Below are 22,126 nucleotides of genomic sequence, written 5' to 3' on the forward strand. Positions count from 1 at the left end.
GCTCTGTGGGAATCCACGGCAAAGGAATGTCAGCATCTGCCAGCTCTGGGTCATGCCAGGGTCAGTGGCCTGGCTGCTTTCTGTGGTTTCTCTTGGCCCCGGTTTAAAGGTATTCGTCAGCACCAGCCATACCCCCATGGGTGCAGGCCTACACCTTTGATCCTTTGCAGGGCCTCTGACCATAACCACATCCGAGGCTCTTGTAACTTGTAAACTGCTGCATCTGTCTTCTTTGGATGCCCATGGTACTTTGTTTTTCCATTCCATGTTGCAGTGAAAGACACCCTGTATAGTCAGCTAAGATGCCTGGGTTCTTTGTCCATAAGCCTCTGCTCACACTTTATATCTCAACAGACAAACTATCAATGCTGAGAGGTCCTCTGATCCAAACACAGAGCATATTACAAAGTAAATTATTAGATTTACTTTTACTCTGGCATGTATCTCCACAAGATCAGGCGCAGTGTGTGACTTTCCACTGTCTCCCCAGTGCCTGGGAATGGATGGGCCTCATGTTAGTGGAGACATGAGTTCATCTCCTCTGTGTTGTGCTCTTCTGTCAAAGGTGTGGCTCTTCATTCTCCTCCGAGAACAGACAGAACATGTGGTGTTTCACTTTTGTCTTCTGCTGGAGAATGATCCAACTTTCTGTATTGTTCCATCTGACATCTCAAGTTCCACAAGTTTCCCATCTTCCATGACAATAGCTCTTGCTTCTAAGTGGTGCTTTTATTGCCCAAAGATGAGTTGTTGATTGTTAGGACCAAAGAAGGCTGAATAAGAGCAGAATTACAGAGATTGTTCTTTTGAAGAATACTCTGTGCATGAATTGAGGGAGGAACTTAATACACCAAAGTATCTAATAAATATATGAGAGTCACTTCTCAAACAATGTTCAGGTGTCTGTGACACTATTTAGAAATGCCCCTTTTCAGGGTTGGTGATGGCTGTCTTTAGAGCATCAGTCCTCCTTCCTCTGTTCTGTAGTTTACACAGATATACCTGTGTTTCCTACATGTCTTGTTAGAATTTTACATACCTGATATCCTCACACAGACAGATATCGATGCAGAGACATATATATATATATATATATATATATATATATATGCACATGATATAGATAAAGCTAAGACCTTGGGATGCTTGGAGTTACAACGAAGAGAACCTGAAACTCTAATCAGGTGTAATGACACAAAATGGTAGTCCCCATTGCCATAGAGGCCAAGGCAGCAAGATCACTTGATTTCAAAAGTTCAAGGCTAGCCTGGAACATAATGAAGCATTATCCTGGAATAAAGTGGGGGAGGAAGAAAGAAAGGAAGGGATGGAGAGAAGGAGGAAAGAAGTAGGGGTGGAAGAAAGGAAGGAAGGAAAGAAAAAATTAAAAAGAAAACTCAAATTTGTCTATATGCTAAGGGAGTTCAATACTTCACAGGAGTTCAGAGCTGAAGAGTATCCACCTTGGAGAGTTTGACAAGTATTTAAATGTTACTACAAGGACTCGGGTTTACCTCCTGTCTCTTCTTTCTTCTTCACAGAAGAGAACATTTTAAAGTTCTCTCTGCCTGCTGAAGGCTACGAATAGCAACTGAGGTTTGTATCCTTTCTCCTTCACAGTCAGTTGAGGGCCCGGGGGTACGGGAGGCTGCTTTTATTCTGTAAAGAAATGAACTTCTGTTTGCCACCCTCTATGCAGGCCAGGTTAGATACTAATCCTGAAGGAATCATTGTGATCTAGTAGAATAAGTTGTTTGTCCTAAGCCAGTGAGAGACTCTTGGCTGCCCATCCATCTCATCTCAAGTGCACAGTGAAGATGGGGAGGGGATGGATTTCCCCACTGGAAAATGGCACAGTGTTGGGTACCAGGAATAAAACTAAGAAACATCCTATGTTTGCTAGCTAGTTCATTAATAGGGTTCTAGTCCAGCGCCGGCCGTCTACTGGAAGAACTGATGATTCATAAAAGAATATGGAAGACAACTGCTGGCTGCCCCCTACTGCTGTGAATTCTCTCTAGGAAAGATGTAAGAAGACATCTGTTGGCCTCAGATAGAGAGGCATCCAACCAAATCAGCTTGGTCAACCAGTGACATTTGGGAGGTTCTTTACAGGAGCAAGAGTGACCTGGTAGCTATTCCACAGGAAGTCCCACCCCCAACATGGAGGACTCAGGAAAAGAATCCCATCCCTGGTCAATTATTTACATCTTAAATAGGCTGGGGGAAGGAAGGGGTCTTGTGAGGAAATTCATGAGCCCCCTGGGATTCCCTATCCACAAGGCAATGTTAACAGGCCTGATTTCATGAGGGTTTCTTGGTGATCCCAGCTGCTCTGCATTCTGGCAGTGGTCATGTCTAATCCAGAGGGAACAGCTACACCTGCTGATTGTATACCAGAGTGAGACTCTGGTACAGTCTGCTGGGAGGATCTCAAAGAGGAGGTTACTATGGAGACGTAAAGAATACACAGTAGACTTGGGACTTCCTTGGATCTTAAATACTGTTTCTTTTCCTGGCATAAGGACTGGTGAGGTAGAGGGACATGACTACAGCCGAGGGTGTGGAGCCCTCCAGTAGCAGGGCAGGTCCACAAGAAGGCTGAGCTCAGGGTAGAAGGCTGGAAGTGGGAGGAGGAAGGCGGATTAGGGGGACACATGTGACAACCAGATGCATCACTGTTCAAAGAAGTCCCGATGTTTTATAAGAGTTGATTCTTAACTGCACATCAGAGAGAAATAGCTACGCAGAAAAAAATAATTTAGCTACTTATCTTTCACCATAAAAAGATATACTTTAGCGTGGCTTACATTTTAAAATGTGAAAATAATTTTTAAAAACCTCTTGACTTAGGAAAAAATACTATAAAGTGTTACATGAAAGCCAAAAATCATAATAGCTAAAACTGTGGTAAAAGCATTTAAACTCTTAACATTAAAAAGGGACTTAGATAATATTAAGTGAAGGAGATATTAGCTACATATATAAAAAGAAAATGTTTAAAATCTTCAAGACTAAAAGGATCCTATAAGTGCCCCAGAGAAGGGAGTATAAATAGACAAAAAGGAAAAGCACAGAAATAATAAATAATAAGATCATGAACAAGTCCTTAATCTCATTTGTAGTGAGATGAATACAGACCACGCTGTAATTTTCCTTTTTAATTGAGGAGAGTAATCAATATTTGTTATTTTAGTGTGTGTTATATGACATACCATCCTGACATGACAGTCTTTATAAGGGCGGTATCATAAAAAGTTATCAAAAGTTTCCAAAAGGGCCTGCAATGTACCCAAGTAGATTTTATCTAAAATACTCAGCAAAAACTATAAACTTAATTGTACATACAACTGTGTTGATGGGCATTATTTGTGACAGGAAAGCATTGAAAAAGAAGAAATAGCACAATGCTTAGTAGCAGGCAAAATTAAGTAAAGAATAACTGTACAGAATAAAGTTGTGCTGAGGATAGATATGTATCAACGTGAGAAGACTGGTAAAATACTTCCAAACTCCAAACATCCCTTAAAGTATTATGTGTGTTTTAATGCCTAACCTGTAAAAATTTATACACACATGTACCCCACGTATTTTCAAGACAAAAGAGTTGAAGCCAGTATATTCAAATGCCAGACTATGGTAGTTAGTATGGACTGCCACAACCATAGGTTTTCGTGTCGTTTTCTGCTAAGCTTATTTATCTTTTGCTTTCTTTTATCCTTTCAGTTGAGTGCTGAACACGGTACTATAATGAAAATACATTATTTTCACTTCCATGCTGACATTAGTCAGCCATTCACTGAAATACACTAAATATGATGGTCAGATGAGGAAGGAACAGACAGAAAGCAGAGATGAGAGGAAAAATATGGAAAAGTGTAAGTTGGGGTATGGAGGATGAGGCCAGTTCTGACAAGCTTTCTGGGAGCTTGGGGTACACACAGGAATAGTCCAGGATTATGTATTAATACAATCCTAAGGAACACTGAATGGGTTGATGGGTGAGGATAGAATTAAATGGCAGCCCTTTGATAGATATTCGTTGTCTACAAAAGTTTCAAGTAACTCTTTCCCTTGCTAAAGAACAAGATGTGGCCTTGGCATGAAACACCTAGTTGCCCTCAATATTGAAGACAGTCTCAGGAGTGGTTAAAGGTAATTTTCATAGAGTATACCATCTCAGCAGAGGGGATACCTGGAAACCCACTTCTTCTTTCCTGTAGACTTTTAAATAACTAAATAAATTTATTTAGCTATGTGAATTTTTATCCTACATGTAATTATTCACATGAACAATAAAACACAGGCACCGTGCTCTTATATGATAAATATTACACAGCCATTAAGAGTGAGAAAACTTACTGAAGAAGCGTATTTTAGCTACTGGCCTCTGAATTTGTGTTTTCACCACTAGTATTCTGTTTCCCCTCTCTAATCCTCAATACAAAGGGACTAGGAGATTGAGGAAGAAAGCCTTGGGAGTTATAGGAGGAAAGAAGATGAAAAAAATGAATGAACAAAGCAAACAAAACAGAAAACAAGCTGCCCTGTGTGGATTACAACGAAAAGTGAGGAGACCTTTAGAAGAGACTATCATAACTCCCTTTTAATTCATCAAGCATTTGTTGGGTGCCTCCTGAGTTACAGGACAGGCCAACCGAGGAGGGCTAAAGCACAGCGTGAGAGTCTCATATCTGACATTAGGGAGCTCAGAGGGAGAGGTGGCTTCCAGCTTTCACATCTGCTGCAGTAATCAGGGACGATTCTGTCTGAGGAATGTTTTCTGTGTCACGAGTCACAAATGATTCTGTCTGCCTAGCTCAGGAAAGTGGGACTTGACCTTGCCAGCAGGGAGAGGTGCATCCATGGCTGGAGGCATCCCTGAAGGCAGGGACTTGGTCTTCAGGAGGAAATCTTCCTCCCTAGAGTCTTAAATCTTAGGAGCCTAGAATCTGAGTGTTTCTGCTGTCTGTTCATTTTTTCCTGAGAGATGTGACCTCAAACTAGATAAGGGACCAACAACAGATCAAACTAAAGGTTCTACTAAAATCTAACCTGACAGATCAACGAGTTTGTTGGAGTTACTTATAGGAGCCAGGATGATTCACAAGGCAATTACATGACCAAAAAGCCCACCCAGTCTAGGTGATGAGCACAGTACTCTTTGGCCTAGATCTCTCTGCAAGGATTGTAAGCAGCTCAACATGCATGACAGTCTCTTCCCCCTTGCCTTCTCTCCATTACCTCCATCTCCTTCGAGAGCAGCCTAGTAAATCTTGTCAGTTTCAGGAACTTCATGGGCCCTGTGAGTTATTTTCTTTTCGAGTCACGTGAGTCTCTTTCTTCTCTCCAGAAGAGAATCTTTTAGTTCAGGAGTTGCTACACAACTCCAGCACAGACATTTCTTCCCCATCCCCTTTCTGTGGATGCAATGATCCCGGGAGAAGTCAGAATGCTTTGCTCTGTGAACCTGACAGCCCAGCCACAGTTCTTGAGCACAGCAGCTCCTCTGAAGCAGAAATGGTCTGGCACGCTTTAATGGATGCTTCAAGTGGGTTGTGTGTGCTAAAATGAACAAAAGACCACACTGTGACTCAGAGGTTCCTGCTCTTCAGGAGACACAGGTGTTATCTTAACTATTCTAGTCAAAGCCCAGAGCAGTAGAAACACCTGAAAGTCTGTCAGTGGGATGGGCAAAGCATTGCATTATATAATAGTGTCATAATTAGGGTCACTATCACTGTAATGAGACACTCTGACCAACAGCAAGTTGGGGAGGAAAGGGTTTATTTGACTTATACATTCACATTACTGAAGGAAATCAGAGTTGGAACCCAGAGGCAGATGCTGATGCAGAGACTATGCAGGGGTGCTGCTTACTGGCTTTCTCCTCATGGCTTGATCAGCCTGTTTACTTATAGAACCCAGAGCCACATGTTCTGGGTGGCACCACATAAAATGGGCTAGGTCCTCCCCCATCAGTCACTAATTTAAAAAAAATGTTCTACAGCCTTGTCTGCAGTCTGATCATATGAAAGCATTTTTTCAGTTGAGGTTTCCTTCTCTCAGATGATGATAGCTTGTGTCAAGTTAACATAAAACTAGCCATCACACATAGAAAAAGGGGTCCAAAGTAAGAGAAAAGATACTGACTGAGTTCATGAACATGGAGTTTCAGGACATGAGATGAAATTATAGGTTAAAACTCAGATTCCCTCATGTGATGTATATTGACTGTAAAGCAAAAGAAAAGAACTCTCTGGGTTGCTATATATAGGCTTCTGTAGCTCACCAGCAGAAGTGGTTACATGGGTGTCTCTGTCTTTGCAGTGGTTTGTATGGGCTTCATTGACTTTCCATAAATCATGCATGAATATCTACCGACAACCTGGAAAGAAACAATTCTAAAGTTCCTTTAAGTATATTCTTGAAAATATAAATATGAAAATCAAGTGGTTAGAAATATAATGATTAGGACCTGGAGAGATGACTCTGTGGATATAAACATTGCTGTGCAAACATGAGGACCCGAGTTTAGGTCCCCAGCATCCATTTAAAAAGCCAGGCATGGCCACGCAACCTTCAGCTTCAGCACTGTGGGAAAGGTGGAGGTGGGATCACTGGGGCTTACTGGCCACCAACCTCGCTGAGAAATCGAAAGTTCAGGTTTCAGAGAGACATCCGGTCTCGAGGGAATAAGGCAGAATACAATAGAGGGCATCACAAAATGTGCACCTCTGACCTCTGCATGTGTACAGAGGAGGAAGACATCCAGAATCCTCCTATACCTCGTGCATGCACCTGCACATACGAATGCACACACAGGAATACTACACACACACAAACACAAATAAAAATAATTGGTTAATCAATTTATATATCATTAAAGTGATTTGATTCTCCCAAAGCCATAACAGAATATAGAATATACATTTCCAAATCACATTTATAAATACCAATACTTCATGTACATCTTCCTTTATTAAACCAGGAAAAGCATTTGATTAAAAGGAATGGCAAGGGGGTGTGTTTCAATAATGCTTGTTGTGCATTGGGCAGGGTTTAAACTCATAAAGTATTTTAATTTCACATCAAAGCTATGAAAAGTCACACTATTAGGAACACCCAATGTTGCAGGAATGGAAACAGACAGAATTGTTATCTGTTGTCCAAGTCCACAGAGCTAGCTATTAATGTTAGCTGTTTTATCTTTTCAAACTCTCGTTACAATACTTTTGCTCTGTCTCTGTCTGTTTCTTTCTCTCTCTCTCTGTTATACCTTTTTCTTTAGCATTTTTTTTTGCTGAATCACGACATTTGTACTTTTATTTGCTTGTTATAATAATTCTTGAAAATATGACTTACAAATCTTGTGAATATTGCTTTCCTATCTATAAGAAATTTGAGGATTTTTAACATATTGATGGAATAATATATTAATTATTATAATCAATATTAATTTATCAATTATTGTTATTGTTAATATTTTTAATAATTATTAATTAACAATAATAATTTATGAAATAAGCTATATTAATTACTTTTTCTATTGCTGTAATACAACACCATGATCAAGGGAACTTATGAAAGAAAGAGTTTATTTTGACTTATGGTTGCAGAGGGAAGAGAGTCCATCCTGGCTAGAAGACACAGAAGCAAGCAATAGGCACAGCCGTCGGGGAGCAGGAAGCTGAGGCTTCACATCTTTTACCACATGCGTGAAGCAGACCAAACTGAAAGTAGGGCAAGGCTTCCAACTCTCAAGGTCCATGCCCAGTGTGGTACTTCCTCCAGCAAAGCTGCACCTCCCCACAATCTCTCTAGGCTTTCTGCTCCCTCCACCCTTGTGGATCAATGCACCAACCATCTGCAGGAAGAAGCCGAACCACACAATGAGGCAGACCAAATTGAAAGGAGGGCAAGGCTTCCAATTCACAAGGCCCATCCCTAGTGATACACTTCTTCCAGCCATACTGAACCTCCCACAACCTCTCTAGGCAAAGCCACCAACTGGAGACTAAGTGTTCAAATACCCGAGCCTCTGGAGGACATACCCCATGCAAACCATCACAGGGGCTACTTAATGTGTTTGCATTAGTGGAATCTTAGTTCCTGCTACTTTGTCATCATGAGCGAGCTGGGCCATATCTCTTCATGGATGTGTGGCTGCACTCAGATTTAGCGTGATTCTTTAAACATTTAATTGATGGAGCGAAGTGTGTGCATTTCAAAGGGGGATAGATTTGCTAAAGTGCCCTGTGCTTCTTGCTCCAGAGAGCTTAAGAGGGGAGTGAGTCCACACCCCAGCACTTAGTATGATCAATCTCAAATGTCTCCACTCCAGCTAAGAAAGGAGGATGTGGAGGATTGAATGGGGTGTCTTCTTACTTAGGGTCTATTGCTGTGAGGCGACATCAAGACCTTGGCAACCATTTAAAGTGAAACATTTAGTTGGGGCTGGCTTATAGTTTAGAGGTTTAGTCCACTGTCCTCATGGTAGGAATAATGGAAGCATACAGGCAGACATGGTGTTGGAGAAGGAGCTGAGGGCTCTACATCTGGATTGGCAGGCACCAGGAAGAGAGAGTGACACTGAGCTTGACTTGAGCATCTGAAACCTCAAAAGCCCATCCTCAGTAACATTCATCCTCCAGCAAGGCCAAACTTCCTAATACTGCCTCTCCCTATGAGCCCATGGGGGTCATTTTCATTCAAACTATCACACGGTTTACAACTGGCCATGAGTCTATGGTCATAATCCCCATCTTCAACTGCAGACCAGTGATTACCTGGTAAATAAACTTAGTTACACACATCCTTGGTATGCTACAGTCTCCCTAAGGACACAGGTTGATCTGGGATGATTTTTTGCATGGCTGACAGATATATGAGACACATATAGTTAATAGAATGGTGTCTGGGAAACTTGGACTTTTAGAGAGAAATTATGAATCCACTGTGATTTCAACCTCTTTCGCAGCAAGGGTCTAAGGTCAGGAAAGCCACTGAGTGGAAATCAGAGTCTTGAAATCCGAAAGTGATGTGTGAGCCTCGGGATCAGGCATCTGTGGGCAGACTTTCAGGTAAGGACAATCAATGCAGATAAACCCACGAGCCTTGGGCTCCTTGGGCATGGCCTTTTTTATAAAGTGGGTACCTAAGAGACCATGGTAAAGAAAGGGCTTGGCACAAAATGCATGGGTGAATGGACCAAACTAAATGTGGCCGTGTGACTAAGCAGAGGCTGTTCTATTTAGTTCCTACCTTAAACTATACGTTTGTAGAGACTGAATTAATGAGGTTTTACTATTCAGAACTCTGAACTCACAGAACAGATAAATCAGTAGAGGTTTAGCGCGAGGTTCAGAAATCACTCAGGGCTTATTTCAGAACCTGCCTTAGTACCACCACTTAGAATGAAGATTTAATTTGCTGGGGCAGCTGCAGCACGGCGGGGAAAGCAGGACTGGATTTCCTGGCAGGCTTGTCATTTATGGGCTGTGAGATCTGCGAGGAATAATACCTCCCTCACAGGTGTTAATGCTAGCACCGAAACCGATGATGCACATGAAGGCCCAGGGAAGCCAGAGTGCAGTCACAAATGTGCGAGCTTGGCTTTCCAGGTCGGGGCAGCCCCGGATGGAGGTAAAGCAGGTCAAACGTAAGCATCGCCAGTTTGCCCAACTGAGTGATGGGAACGCGCAGCCCTCTGAATGTACACATCTCCCTCGTCTTTGTATTCTTACAAACATGGATGTCACTGCCACTCCAGAGCATTCCCAGTGTCCTTTGGGTCTGTTTTCACTGTTACTGCTAGCAGCTTCTGTTTCTGGGTCGGAGTTAGGGCTACATTTCTTCATGCTGGTGTTACCAGGGCCATCACTTCACCAAGCCCTTGGAAAGTGGTGTGCCCTTGTCAGGTTGTCAAAGTTGCCAGTGTATGTTGCTGTGTCTTTCTCCTAAACAAACAATATATGTCAAAAAGGTTGACTCCATAACAGAGCATCCCATGAGCTATGCTTCCTTAGTGATTTTGCTATAAATATATAGATCAAACAGGACTCAAGTGCAATCAAAAGAACATCGCAGGTCCACAGAGGCAGGTGACAGCTATCACACGGCAGCTCATTGACTTGCATCTCTAGCAGGTTATGCTGTCTGGCAGCCTGAGCCCTAGCTAGACCCGAGACTTGACACACCCGTGTGGCAAGAGGGTGGATGCCTGTGCATGAGAAATGCTGTCTTACCTCTTATAACCAACCTTCAGTGAAACATATAATGTCTCTTGCAAATGAGTCATTTCCAACTTTGGAGGATAGCATATAGTCAAGGGTAAAGGAATTAGACTTCATCTCATGGTGGAAGTATCAAGAATTTACAGATGTATTTGAAAGCTACCACACCTTTACACCCAACCCTGTAGGTATTACACTCTGTGACCCCCACTAAAAACACGCTTTGCCCGGCATTAGCATTTTCTGAGTCTTCCCTGTGATTTGTTAATGAAACACCTCTTGCCGTTTTATTGGCAGGGTTTTCTTGTGGTCCATTTACCCCAAAACTGAGACGTGGATCCCCTGGTGCTAAGTTGGGGAAATGACATTCTTCTGCACTCAGAAGCCTGCTTCCATTTGTGAACTATGGTTGAGCACTGTTATGTAACTAGAACCACCTGCAAATCCCACATGGCCTGTCTGGTTAGAGTTCAGCTGACCTCAGCAGATTGACCGTCAGCTTCCTCCTGGGACCCTGAATTAGCCAGAAAGTAGTGAGCTCACAACCATGGCAGAGACGTAATAGACAAGCAGAAATGGGAGGGTTCTCAAGTCCTATCTCCCTATCAACTTCTCTATCACTTCCACGCTCAGGAAACTGAGCATCTCTGGAAGATGCAGGGGAGGGTGATGAATAAGAGCCATGTTTTATATGAAGAATAAGGTCAGTTTTTACATGTTGATTTTCTCTTGCATCCATGAAAAGATCCTTAATGCCAGTCTCCATGACAGTTTTGCCAAGCAAAATATCCCCCCTTATGGGTGATGTTCCGCAGATCCCATGAATCAATAGAAGATGGTTAGAGCCAGTTCCTGCTGAGAGGTTCCTAGATACTCATAGGACTGAACCCATCCACAACCTTTCCTGACTGCTAAGGAGGCTGCAATACTTTGATGCAGGAGTATTTGAATTATTTTGTTTGCTTGTTCTTGGTAAGGGGGGCCTCACCAGTACACTCTTGCTACACAAATCAGAAACTAGGAAACTATCCACCTGAGTTCCCCATGCTTCTATTTGTAAAGATCTCCTTTAAAATCACCTGTGCTGGGCTGGGGTGTTAGCCTTCTCAAGCACACCCCAACATGAGGACCTGGATCCAAACCCCAGCATCTCTGTAGGAATCCCAATATGATGGTTTATCCCAGCACTGGGCAAGCAAAAACAGAGGGCGGCTATAACCAGCCTAACTTAATGGGCAAAACAAGTCCCAGTCCCAGGGCGAAATTGTCTAAGATGATGAAGATGATAATGATAATGATGATAATAATAATAGCAACAATAATAAAAATAGAAAGGTGGATAGCTCCTGACGAGTATCACCCAAGTTTGACCTCTGCCCTGCACATCCGCATAAATAAATAAAATCACCTTTCCTTATATATGGGAAGGAGGCTTGGGTTAGGATAGAAGTTAGGTGGTGGTACTATGTTCTATACATACATTCATACATATATGTAGGGAAGCAGCTAGAATCAGGCACCCAGAGATAATTAATATTACAACAGTAACACATGTATGTCAATGATGATAGCTCTGAAACCAGACTACAATTCCTGGATCAAATTTTATAATCTTTTCTCAAAATTTTATAGATGTTCAGGGAGTATGATATACTAAGAAAATAACATATTTGTTACCATATGACAGAAATCAAGAGAGAAAAACTTCTCTAATTTGTTACCATCCAATGTATGCAATTTCTTCAGAAGTTTAAAAAGCATCTTAAAATAGTCCTCTGGGATTCTTTCCCCTCTCTGATTCCTAATCCTCCCTCACCCATTTAACCATCAGACCAAAGGCAGTCAAAGGGACAGGCTTGCGGGGGCGGGCAGCTTCTGCAATGACAAGGGGAGGAGTCATCAGAGACATCAGGGAGGTGAAGGAGGCTGAGCATAAGTATACTTCCAGAGAGTTCTGAGCACAAACCTAGTTCTGGAATCCACGTCAGAGGGGACAGTGGCCCACATGAACTGATGTATTCAAAGGGATGCCACTGACTTGGGCATCTTCTAGGCACTTTTACTTTGTTTTGGATGTCTTCACTGTGGAGCATTTAGTCAAGCTCATCTGCCCCAGAGCCTGTGAAACATCCTCCAGGAGGCGACTATCACCTCATAAAGGATGGTCAAGATTTTAGAAGGGAAAGAAAGCTTCCATGGGATGCTGTCAATGTGCCTAGAACTGAAGCTTCTCCTCCCTGAATAAAACAGATGCCTTCATCTCGACTTTGAGAGGTATCAAAGAGTATACTGGGCTGGTTCTTATCCTAAAGCATTCAGTGAGAAAAACTCTAAGACACTCCAGCCTGCAGAACCCAAGTGCTAATTGGTTTGTGATCCCCCTAATTTGTGTGTCGTCTATGTGGACAGCTTAGCGACTGGCTGAAAGCCCAGACCCTACCCAGCCTAATTCACAGCTCCCACAATTGGGAAGTGTAACAGCGGTGACAATTCGGTACCTTGTCCACACATGGGCATGCCCGCCCCCGCACACACACCTTGCTAAGATGTAACAGCTCTAACATTCTCACAGTTGCTAACAATCTCATTAGGCTGTTTGTGTGAGAAGGAAGCGAGACTGGTTAGAACTTTGCTGTAGCTCTCTGGGAGCAGTCTCCAGAGTTGTGCAGACTTCCCTGAAGTCAGGTAAAGCCCTTGGAGGTACAGGATGGGTGAGGGGTATCAAGAAGGCTGAAGGCTTGCTCATATCTCTACTGTAGATATGAGATGCTCAGTGAAGGCTATCAAGGCTCTGTATTCTTTCAATTTTCCAAGCATTCTCCGGACAGTTTGAACATGTCATTTAGAAAATGGGACAAGATAGTGGTTTTTATGATGGCAAATAGATTACGTGTGGGGCCAGTGAGTTAGCTTGGTGGGGAAAGGTGCTTGCTACCAAGCCTGATGAGCTAAGCTCTCAGTACCCACGTGATGGAAGAACAAACTCCCACAAGTGCACACATGTTCACACATACACACAAACATGCACAAATAAATAAACACAAGGAAAGAAAACAATTACACCTACAACCAGTGCTGCTGTGAATTATTTTTTTTATAACTTTAACATAAAAAAGCCAGAGTACTACTCACCTTCATACCACATATATGGAAACAGCACAAACCCATTATAATATTAATAGAAATAAAGCAATGATGACTATAGCATTTGCATTATAAGTATTAATTTAGTGCTGCCTGTGTTTACTGCTGCCTTCCTGAAACTAGACTGTCATTGGAAATCTGAATAGGACAGCAGTGGCCTCCATTGAGACAGTGTCTTTTTCCTCTAGGAAGCTGATCCTTCAGGCCACCTAGCTCCCATCCTCACCTCGGCTGCACTGCGAGTCATTGGAACTGTGGGGAAACTTTCTTCAGACAAATGGACTGAGGAAGTTATTTGATCTTCATTTGGAACGGACAATTGATATACTCAATAGAATTTCTCATCTTGTTGGAGCTGGAGAGATGGTTTTGGAGTTTAAGAGCACTTGCTGCTCTTGCAGAGGACCAGAGTTCATTTCCCAGCACCTATGTTATGTGGTTCACAAGCATCTGTAACTCCAGCTCCGGGTGATCGGGCATCCACAGGCATCTAAGTACATGTGCATATACACATACATACCATAAATAAAAATAAAATTTAAAAAGAAATCTAAAATATTTGTTATATTTTTCTCTTTTTTTTTCATAAAACCTGAAAATCTGGGGAAATAAAAGGGGAATACCCTTAGTGATTTATGTTCTGGATACATTTGTATCACAGCTGCTACTATTGTGAAAGCAGCAGACACACTGTTGGCCAAGTAATTAACAACTTCTTTCAATATGGAAAATGACCTGCCTCCCTTCTCCTCTTCCCAAGAGAAAGTTTCTTTTTTCTGTGTGTAAATTGGCCCCAGTGATCTTCTAGATGAACGTAGATATTAGGGTGATTACACTGAAGACAAGCCTCACAAATAAAGGATGAGAGAAATGAGATACTTAGCTATGAAACATTAGAGGGTGTCAAGAGAAAGATAATCAATGTGAAAACCCCAGGCAATATCAATTCAGAAATCAGAATGAATGCAAAAATCCACAGGGAGCAAAACATCAAACTTTTAAGGAAATGTGGTTTCCTAGTTATTGAATCTTTGATACATGGACAAAGATATGTCCCTACAAAATGGTTGGTTGTTTTGTTGTTGTTGTTTTTACTTTGGGTAGTGGTTAATATTTTGTAGAATGTTAAAGTAGTTGAGACCATATTAAAACTGAACTATAAATATATTAAAATTGATATCGTTTCCAGATTTGCATCCTCTTTATATCAAAATCGAATAGTGACCATTCATTTCAGTTGAGGTTCATTAACATTTTTTAAGTTGTCAACATGATGATTGCAAATGAAAGAAGAAATTAATGACATTTTGAAAGTACTGTTGATGTATTTTTGTTTCCATTAATGTCAAAACACACATTATATGCTATGCCTCTGCCTCGGGCTCTGAGACGACTTGGCCCAGCAGCGCCCTGAACAAGAGAGATGAAGACTAGAAGAGTGGGTTATACCCAGAACTCAGCCAACAGGAAATGTTAGCTGGTATCAGTTTCTTCTTATGTGCTCTTCTGGCCAAATCTGTTAGCCACAGTTCTGAGGAACTAACTAGTGGACAGAACAAGCTGAACAAGGGTCCAGATTTCAGAAAACTCTAAGGGGCATCTGTAGCCAGTGTTATAGGATTTCACTCAATGCAATTTCACAGGAGCCTCAAGAGGAATGGCCCTTTCAGATCCATGCAGGAAGAAAAAAATCCAAATCCTGTAGGAAGGAGAGTCCTGTGGGGATGTACTGGTGTTGCAGAAGGGTTTGAATCAGGATCCAGAGACCTTCCTAACTTTAGAAGCTTAGGCCCAGCCTTGTGAAAATGGACATATTAAAATGTACTTTTTAGTGATGTTTTGGGGATTAAATGCTTGGCTTTTTACAGAGTGGCAGAGGCATTTCTCAGCACATACTGTGCCAAAAATAAACCTTTATTAATGGAAAAAGAAGGAAGGAAAGAATGTTTATTTGTTTTCTATTACAGCAGAACAAATTACAGCAGGCTTTAATGACCTCCAACAAGACCTACTTTTTGCACAGTCCTGAGAGTTTGGAAGCCCATATGGACTGCACTGGTTTCTCTGCTCAGCATCTCTCAAAGCTGGAATCAAAGGATTAGTTTTCGAAGATATTAAAAAGAACCTTCTTACAAATGCTCATTCAAGCCTTTGGGAGAATCCAGTTCTTTGTGGCCACAAGATTGAGGCCTCTTGTTTTTATCAAATGTCTGACAAGGACAATAGAATTTCTCATTTTCCATCACATCTTCAGAGCAGGTATCAAACCCTGATAATGAAGCCAGCTGTGGTGGAAAGGGCTGTGATTCCAGCTATTCGAGAAGCTAAGATAGGAGAATGACAAGTTCAAGGCCTGATTGAGCTACATAGTGTGTTCAAAGCCAGCCTGGATATTTTAGTAGAAATCTTCCTCAAAACAAAACAAGAAGCAAACATATCCAAGTAGTGAATTCTCCCCCTTTTCATCCCTGTTTTGCTACCAGCTGGAAATAATTGTCTGTTTTTTTTAAGGCGCTCACATAATTAGATTAGGCAGACTCAGATAATCTTTCTATTTTAAAGCCAAACATATGCTGTGTTGTTTTCCCTGGGGAGACATGGACAAACATCTATTCACCCCAGACTGAGCATTGATGACTGGACCAAAGAAATATGTACCAATGTCTAGCTTAGGAAACCAATCAGCTAATTGAGGTTATTTACAGGAGTTCACATGATCTAAAGGCAGTTGCAACACTTCTCATTTGGTCCAACTATTAGAATTACCTTTTGCAAAGGCACCTACATAACCAAAGAGCCCACAGCACAGTGGGCAACAACTAGAGAAAGTTGTATTCTTGAAGCTTCTTTGCAAGACTTGCAGCAATTCAGCTCATTAGAAACAAATCCTCACCAATTGTTACTGCAAGGGAAGAGATGAGATCTAGTGAATCCTGTAACTTTCAGGAGCTTTTCTGAGACTTATGAGTTTTATTTGCTTCCTGGACCTTGTAAGTTTCATTTATTCCTGGTTCTTAATGAGCCTTACTCCAGTAGAGAATGTTACAAAATAGAGGAAATAACTATAAAATATCATGCCCTATATGTAACATAATTGTGAAGTAATATTTCTTGGCTTATAGGCATAATACTATGGAAAATTAGTGACCATTGTTAAAATTCTGCCCATTTCAAGATGCAAAAACAAGGGGAGGAAATAATGAACCCATCAAAGAGCCACCTGTGATCTTTTCTTTTTCTTTTAGCTCTCATTACAACATCCTATCATAGAGAAGAACTACAGCCATTGAAGCATATTCCCAACATCTTAATGTTAGTAATTCTAATCCACAGTTCCAACTATTTGTTTGTAAATAAGAGAAAATATTCACCAAATATGGAAATCAGACAGTAACAAAAGGTTTTATTCTTTCATGGAAATTTATACCTTGTTGGGAACTTTAACCCCACACAATGATTTGCCTTCCCTCTTTCCACTACCCCTATATTCCTATCTTGTATTTCCTCAACCTTTCAGTATGTTAAGCCTTAACATTTTATATACAGTGATATGTAAGATACCCTGAGTCCTTTCAACAAAGAAAGAAGAAGCCTGATGGATAGACACTTCCAACTTTGCCCTAGCAAATGCAGACCTGTGGGAATTTTGCTTTTGCGTGTGTATGTGTGTGTGTGTGTGGTACTAGGTGTTGAACCTTGGGCCTAGTGCATACTAAGTAAATGTTCTCCCACTAACTTATAATCCAGCAAAATAGAGGCTATCTCCTATCTGCTGATCCCTCGGCTATAAAACTTATTTAGCTTTATATTGAGGCATTAGGAATTGAACTCAGAGTCTTGCATGTGCTAGGCAACTGGCTCACCAACCAAACTACAGACCCAACCCTAGCAAATCACTTTAGCAAACATAAATTTCTAATGCTGATGGAGAGTCCTCCTCTGGGGTGTGCTTTGTCATCTGATTTTTCATTTTGGAAACTAGAATTTTTGTGCCTAACTACTAGAAAACTAGGGAGTTACCAAAGCTATTGAGAAGAATTGTCTGGGGGGAAAAAAGTCAAATGCACGCTATTTTTTCCCCAACATTATGTGTTTCTAAGTAGACCGTTGGTCAACGCCCTAGAGACAGGCTCGATCCTCGCTGAGTTCATAGTTCTATAACATTGTGGTGTCATAGTATAACAGTTTCTTACCTGTAAGATAGGAGTGGAAAGGATTCAGAGCTCCCCAAACAGATGCCACCCTGTCAAATGTTTACCTAATAGAGTTGGCAGGTGATACAAAAATCAGCCCTGAGAGACCTAGCAGTCTTACTTGGATCATTCAATAAAACACGCACAAAATCAAGTTTAATATGAAACCTGGGTCTTTTAAATGTTTTCTACCCTCTTGGTGTCTGCTTCCTCTCCCCTTCTTACTGGGAACTGCTTTTTAGAGGCTCTAATTGCTATAGGTGAAGCAGAGGGAAGACGGTTTTCTTTTTTCTTTATTAATTCTGGATAGACAGGGAAGCAGTGTGACCCGAGATCATTAACTCAGGAGTTCTGGCTGTCCTTGGGTGAGGGCCAGTAGCCCAGGAAAGGAGCCAGATGGGGTCAGAGACCTCAAGCTGACAGATGTGGCAGTGGAGGTTTCCAGGAAGAAGGATCAGAGACTGGCCGAAAGAGAGCCACTTGCCCAGATGCAAAACCCCAGAGGAGTGAAGGTAAAAAACGCCTGGGCAGTGTTTGCCTGAGTCACGGGGGAAACTGATCAGCAGCTAGGGTCAAGCTGAGGACAAAGAAATGCTACCTCAAGGATTGAGGGAGCAGAGAGGAAAGATGAAGAAGGGGGTGTCTGCAGGACCCTGCTGCATTGTGAGAACATCGACACAGTGGTTCTGTCTAACTCCTCTTGTGATCCTAACATGTGTGTCTAAATTTGACAGTACACCATACCCTGAGAGCCCAAGGAAAGGAGATCAACATGAAGATTGTCTTCTATGTATACAGACAGCAAGATATGAAAGGAGATCAACATGAAGATTGTCTTCTATGTATACAGACAGCAAGATATGAAAGGAGATCAACATGAAGATTGTCTTCTATGTATACAGACAGCAAGATATGAAGGAGCAGGAGAGAGAGAGAGAGAGAGAGAGAGAGAGAGAGAGAGAGAGATCGGGATCATCCATGAAAATTATCTGCCCTTCTTCACCTATGCCATTAGGATGTGAAGTTTTATCTGGGATATTTGCTGACCCGAAAGCAAAGGGTGGTGCCATCTGTGAGTCAGTCCTCTGTTGCTGGGAGCTAACACTCTCTCACTGGAGATGGGTATGTGTGTGGAAGGCTTGATGCAAAAGCTTTCATCCTGTTTATGAAAGGGATTTGGGCCACGCTTTTTGAATTCTGATGACTTTTGCACAACGTCTTTCCCTGCGCTAATTTTTAAAGACCTACTTAAATTGCAGTCCACTCACTGTTTATCGAACAGCACATTCTAGGATGTCAGTATGTTTGCTTCTCTAGAGCAATGTCCTCACGTCTAATGTCTTAATGATCACACTAAGTAAGTAACTAAGTGAAATGCTAACCCCCAAATGATGTTTTCTTTGAACTGATCTGACCTAGACAATGAGGACATCGATGGAAAAGTCACATCCGAATTGCAGCTAATAAATACAGAAGTGAAGGAGAGAATGAAAAAAAATCACCCACTGGCAACCACAAGATTGTTTTCAGGCAAGGATCATCAATGGAAGCTGGAGGGAGTTGGGTGGGTGAAAGTACAAAGAGAAACAAGACATTCGCATGGTCTCAAAGTATCTCCCTAACGTTAATTGCTAAAGGAAAAATAGTTACTTCATAGCGCAGAAGCCTGGCAGACACCAATTGGATGCAGCAATTAAAGCTAGGAGAGAAATGGGACAAATCAGCACCATGTGCCTCATGATGCGACCCACCGAGCAGGACACACATCCTTCTGTGGTTTGCCTGCCAAGAGTGCCTAGTCTGAACCTAATTATGAGAAAAAACCCAAACAAACCCAAATTAAGGAACATTCTGCTAAATAGCTGGTCTCTAACTCCTCAAATGTGTCAAGATTACAACAGACAAAGCGGGGAAGAGAACTGCTCCGGATCTGTGGAGAACAAAAGGATGTGGATTAGAGGAACACACTAAGATCCTTGGTGAGATCTCAGACCTGGCCCGTTAGAGTTAGTGTCACAACTGGTGAGCTCTGAATAAAACCTGAAGAGCAGATGTGGGTTTCAGCATCTTGATCACTGGTCCGCACAGCCAGGAAGATGGCTCAGTTGGAGAGTCCCAATAGAGCATCTGAAGAATGGTACCTGAGGTTGTCTTCTGTAGGGGAGACCCAGCCAATCACCTTGCTAGCAGGGGGCGTTGGGCACCACTCTGTAGTAATAGGAGCGGCAGGCTGCTTCCCTGCCACCCCGGCTCCCGCATGGCTTTCCACCACCCGGCTAGCTTTTCCCAAAATAATTACACGGAAACTGTATTCTTTTAAACACTGATTGGCCCATTAGTTTTAACCTCTTATTGGCTAGCTCTTACATATTGATCTAACCCATTTTTAATATTTTGTGTAGCACCATGAGCTGGCTTACCAGGAAAGATCTTAACCTGCGTCTGTCTGGAGTGGGGGAATCATGGTGACTCACTGAATCTGCTTCTTTCTCCCAGGATTCTGTTCAGTTTACTCCACCCACCTAAGGGTTGGCCTATCAAATGGGCCTAGGCAGTTTCTTTATTAATTAACCAATGAAAGTAACAGATTAGAAAAAAATCACTCCCACATCAGTCTTCTTCCTCCCAGACATGCGTATTCATGATCACCCACACAGACATACATATATGTACTCACAAAATCATAGTACATGAAGAGATATGGCATGTTCAGTATTTATTCAAACATTAGAATAGTGTCTTGGAGTGTTATAGGTAGATAGATGATAGATAGATAGATAGATAGATAGATAGATAGATAGATAGATAGATAGATAGCAGATAATACATAGATTCAGTCTTATAAGCAGTCAAGTATTTAAGGGCATAGGGGATTAGACATAGCTTCTCAAATGCTTGAACGGGCTTTTTGGAGGACATTCTTTTTGGAAGGGCATCTTGCTTAGCCTAAATATAGGGAGAGCCTTGGTTCCACCTCAAAGTGACACATCAGACTTTGTTGACTCCCCTTAGGAAGCCTTACCCTCTCTGAGGAGTAGATGGGGGTGGAGGTGGTAGGTATCAGGAGGTGGGGGGGAGTAGATAGGTATGTAAAATGAGATAAGATCATTTTAAAAATAAACTCATTAATTTTTTTAAAAATCACTATTTAGATGTTTTCTATTTTAAGGCAAGGAATTTGAGGTAAGCAAATTCATTGAATTGTTAACATTTGATATTGTGATTCCAAAGTAAAATTAATTGTTCTATGTTGATGTAAGAATTCCTTTACTCATAGGTCACTCCATCTGAACATTCATACATACTCTCATCCATTAACATGCTGTCATATTGTTATATTACAAGAAACACCACACACACATAAGCACACATATACCCTATATACCCAGGGTTACTATGAGATTTGTTTCAATAGGGAGACATACACAACATCTATCACCCACTTAGAAGGTCCCCCACACAAAGTATGATTCCTCCAATGTGCACCCTGGGAGAACCAGTGAGTTTATTAAGCTTGCTTGCAGAGCAGGGGTGGGACTTGTTAACTGGGGCATGAGTGTCCCTAAACATCCACGCTGGAAGGTCTTCATCCATGGCAGCATAGATGGAGTTCCTCTTCCGTTAACCTTCCCCAACTCCTACACCCTGCTGTCTCCAGACAGCCCGAAGTCATGTGCTACCAGGACAGGATTGCATACAAGTTCCTGAGAGGGCAAGCTGGAATCTCAGGCAAGGAAGGATCTAAGGACTCCCCTATCCCTTCCTTCTCTGGGAGATGTCAACAATTGGTAGGACCAATCTGGATGGATTATTGCAAGAAGATACAGTTAACTGGATGAAAAATGGTAACTGTTTTTCTTGGAGAGTGCCAATCTACAGTATGTGTTTTTGTCCCCAGTTCCTAGAAGAAAACCCCTAAGCACTAGGGGTGATGTCCTGTGGCCCTTAACATACTGAGGACATCTCATTTATAGTGTACTAATGAGTTTTTGTCAACTTGACATAAGCTAGGGTCATTGGAGAAGAGAAACCTCAGCTGAGAAAATAAGATTGGCCTGTAGGCAACCCTATGGGCAAACTTCTTGAGTGATGATTAACCTGGAAAAGTCCATCCCACTGTGGACCATGCTATTCCTGGACAAGTGGTCCTTGGTGGTAAACAAAAGCAGGTTAGGCAAATCATGGAGTGTTTGGAGGCCCTGCTGGTCAGAGGTTGCAGTCTACCATATCCTGGTAGCTCTCTCCAAGCTCGGTGCAACATGGAGGGCCTCCTTCCCCGCAATGGAGGCTTCCTGCTCTCCACCAGACCTTATATGGAGAATGTCTGTAGGCCAGGATGCTGACTTATCTCCAGTGTGGCCCTTGACACAGTTCTCTATAGAAGCTTTCCCCTCTGTTACTATACATGGTAATTAGACTTTGTGCTTTGACTGTTAGGATAGGAGTGTGCTACCTTATGGTAATCAGGCCTTGCACTGGGAATCTTATGATAGGAACATCTGACCTAATGCAAATTAGGTGATGTCCCAGCCACTGTCCCCAGCCTTTATAAGT

Source organism: Chionomys nivalis, chromosome 9 (genome assembly GCF_950005125.1).
Source record: "Chionomys nivalis chromosome 9, mChiNiv1.1, whole genome shotgun sequence".
Taxonomy (NCBI): domain Eukaryota; kingdom Metazoa; phylum Chordata; class Mammalia; order Rodentia; family Cricetidae; genus Chionomys; species Chionomys nivalis.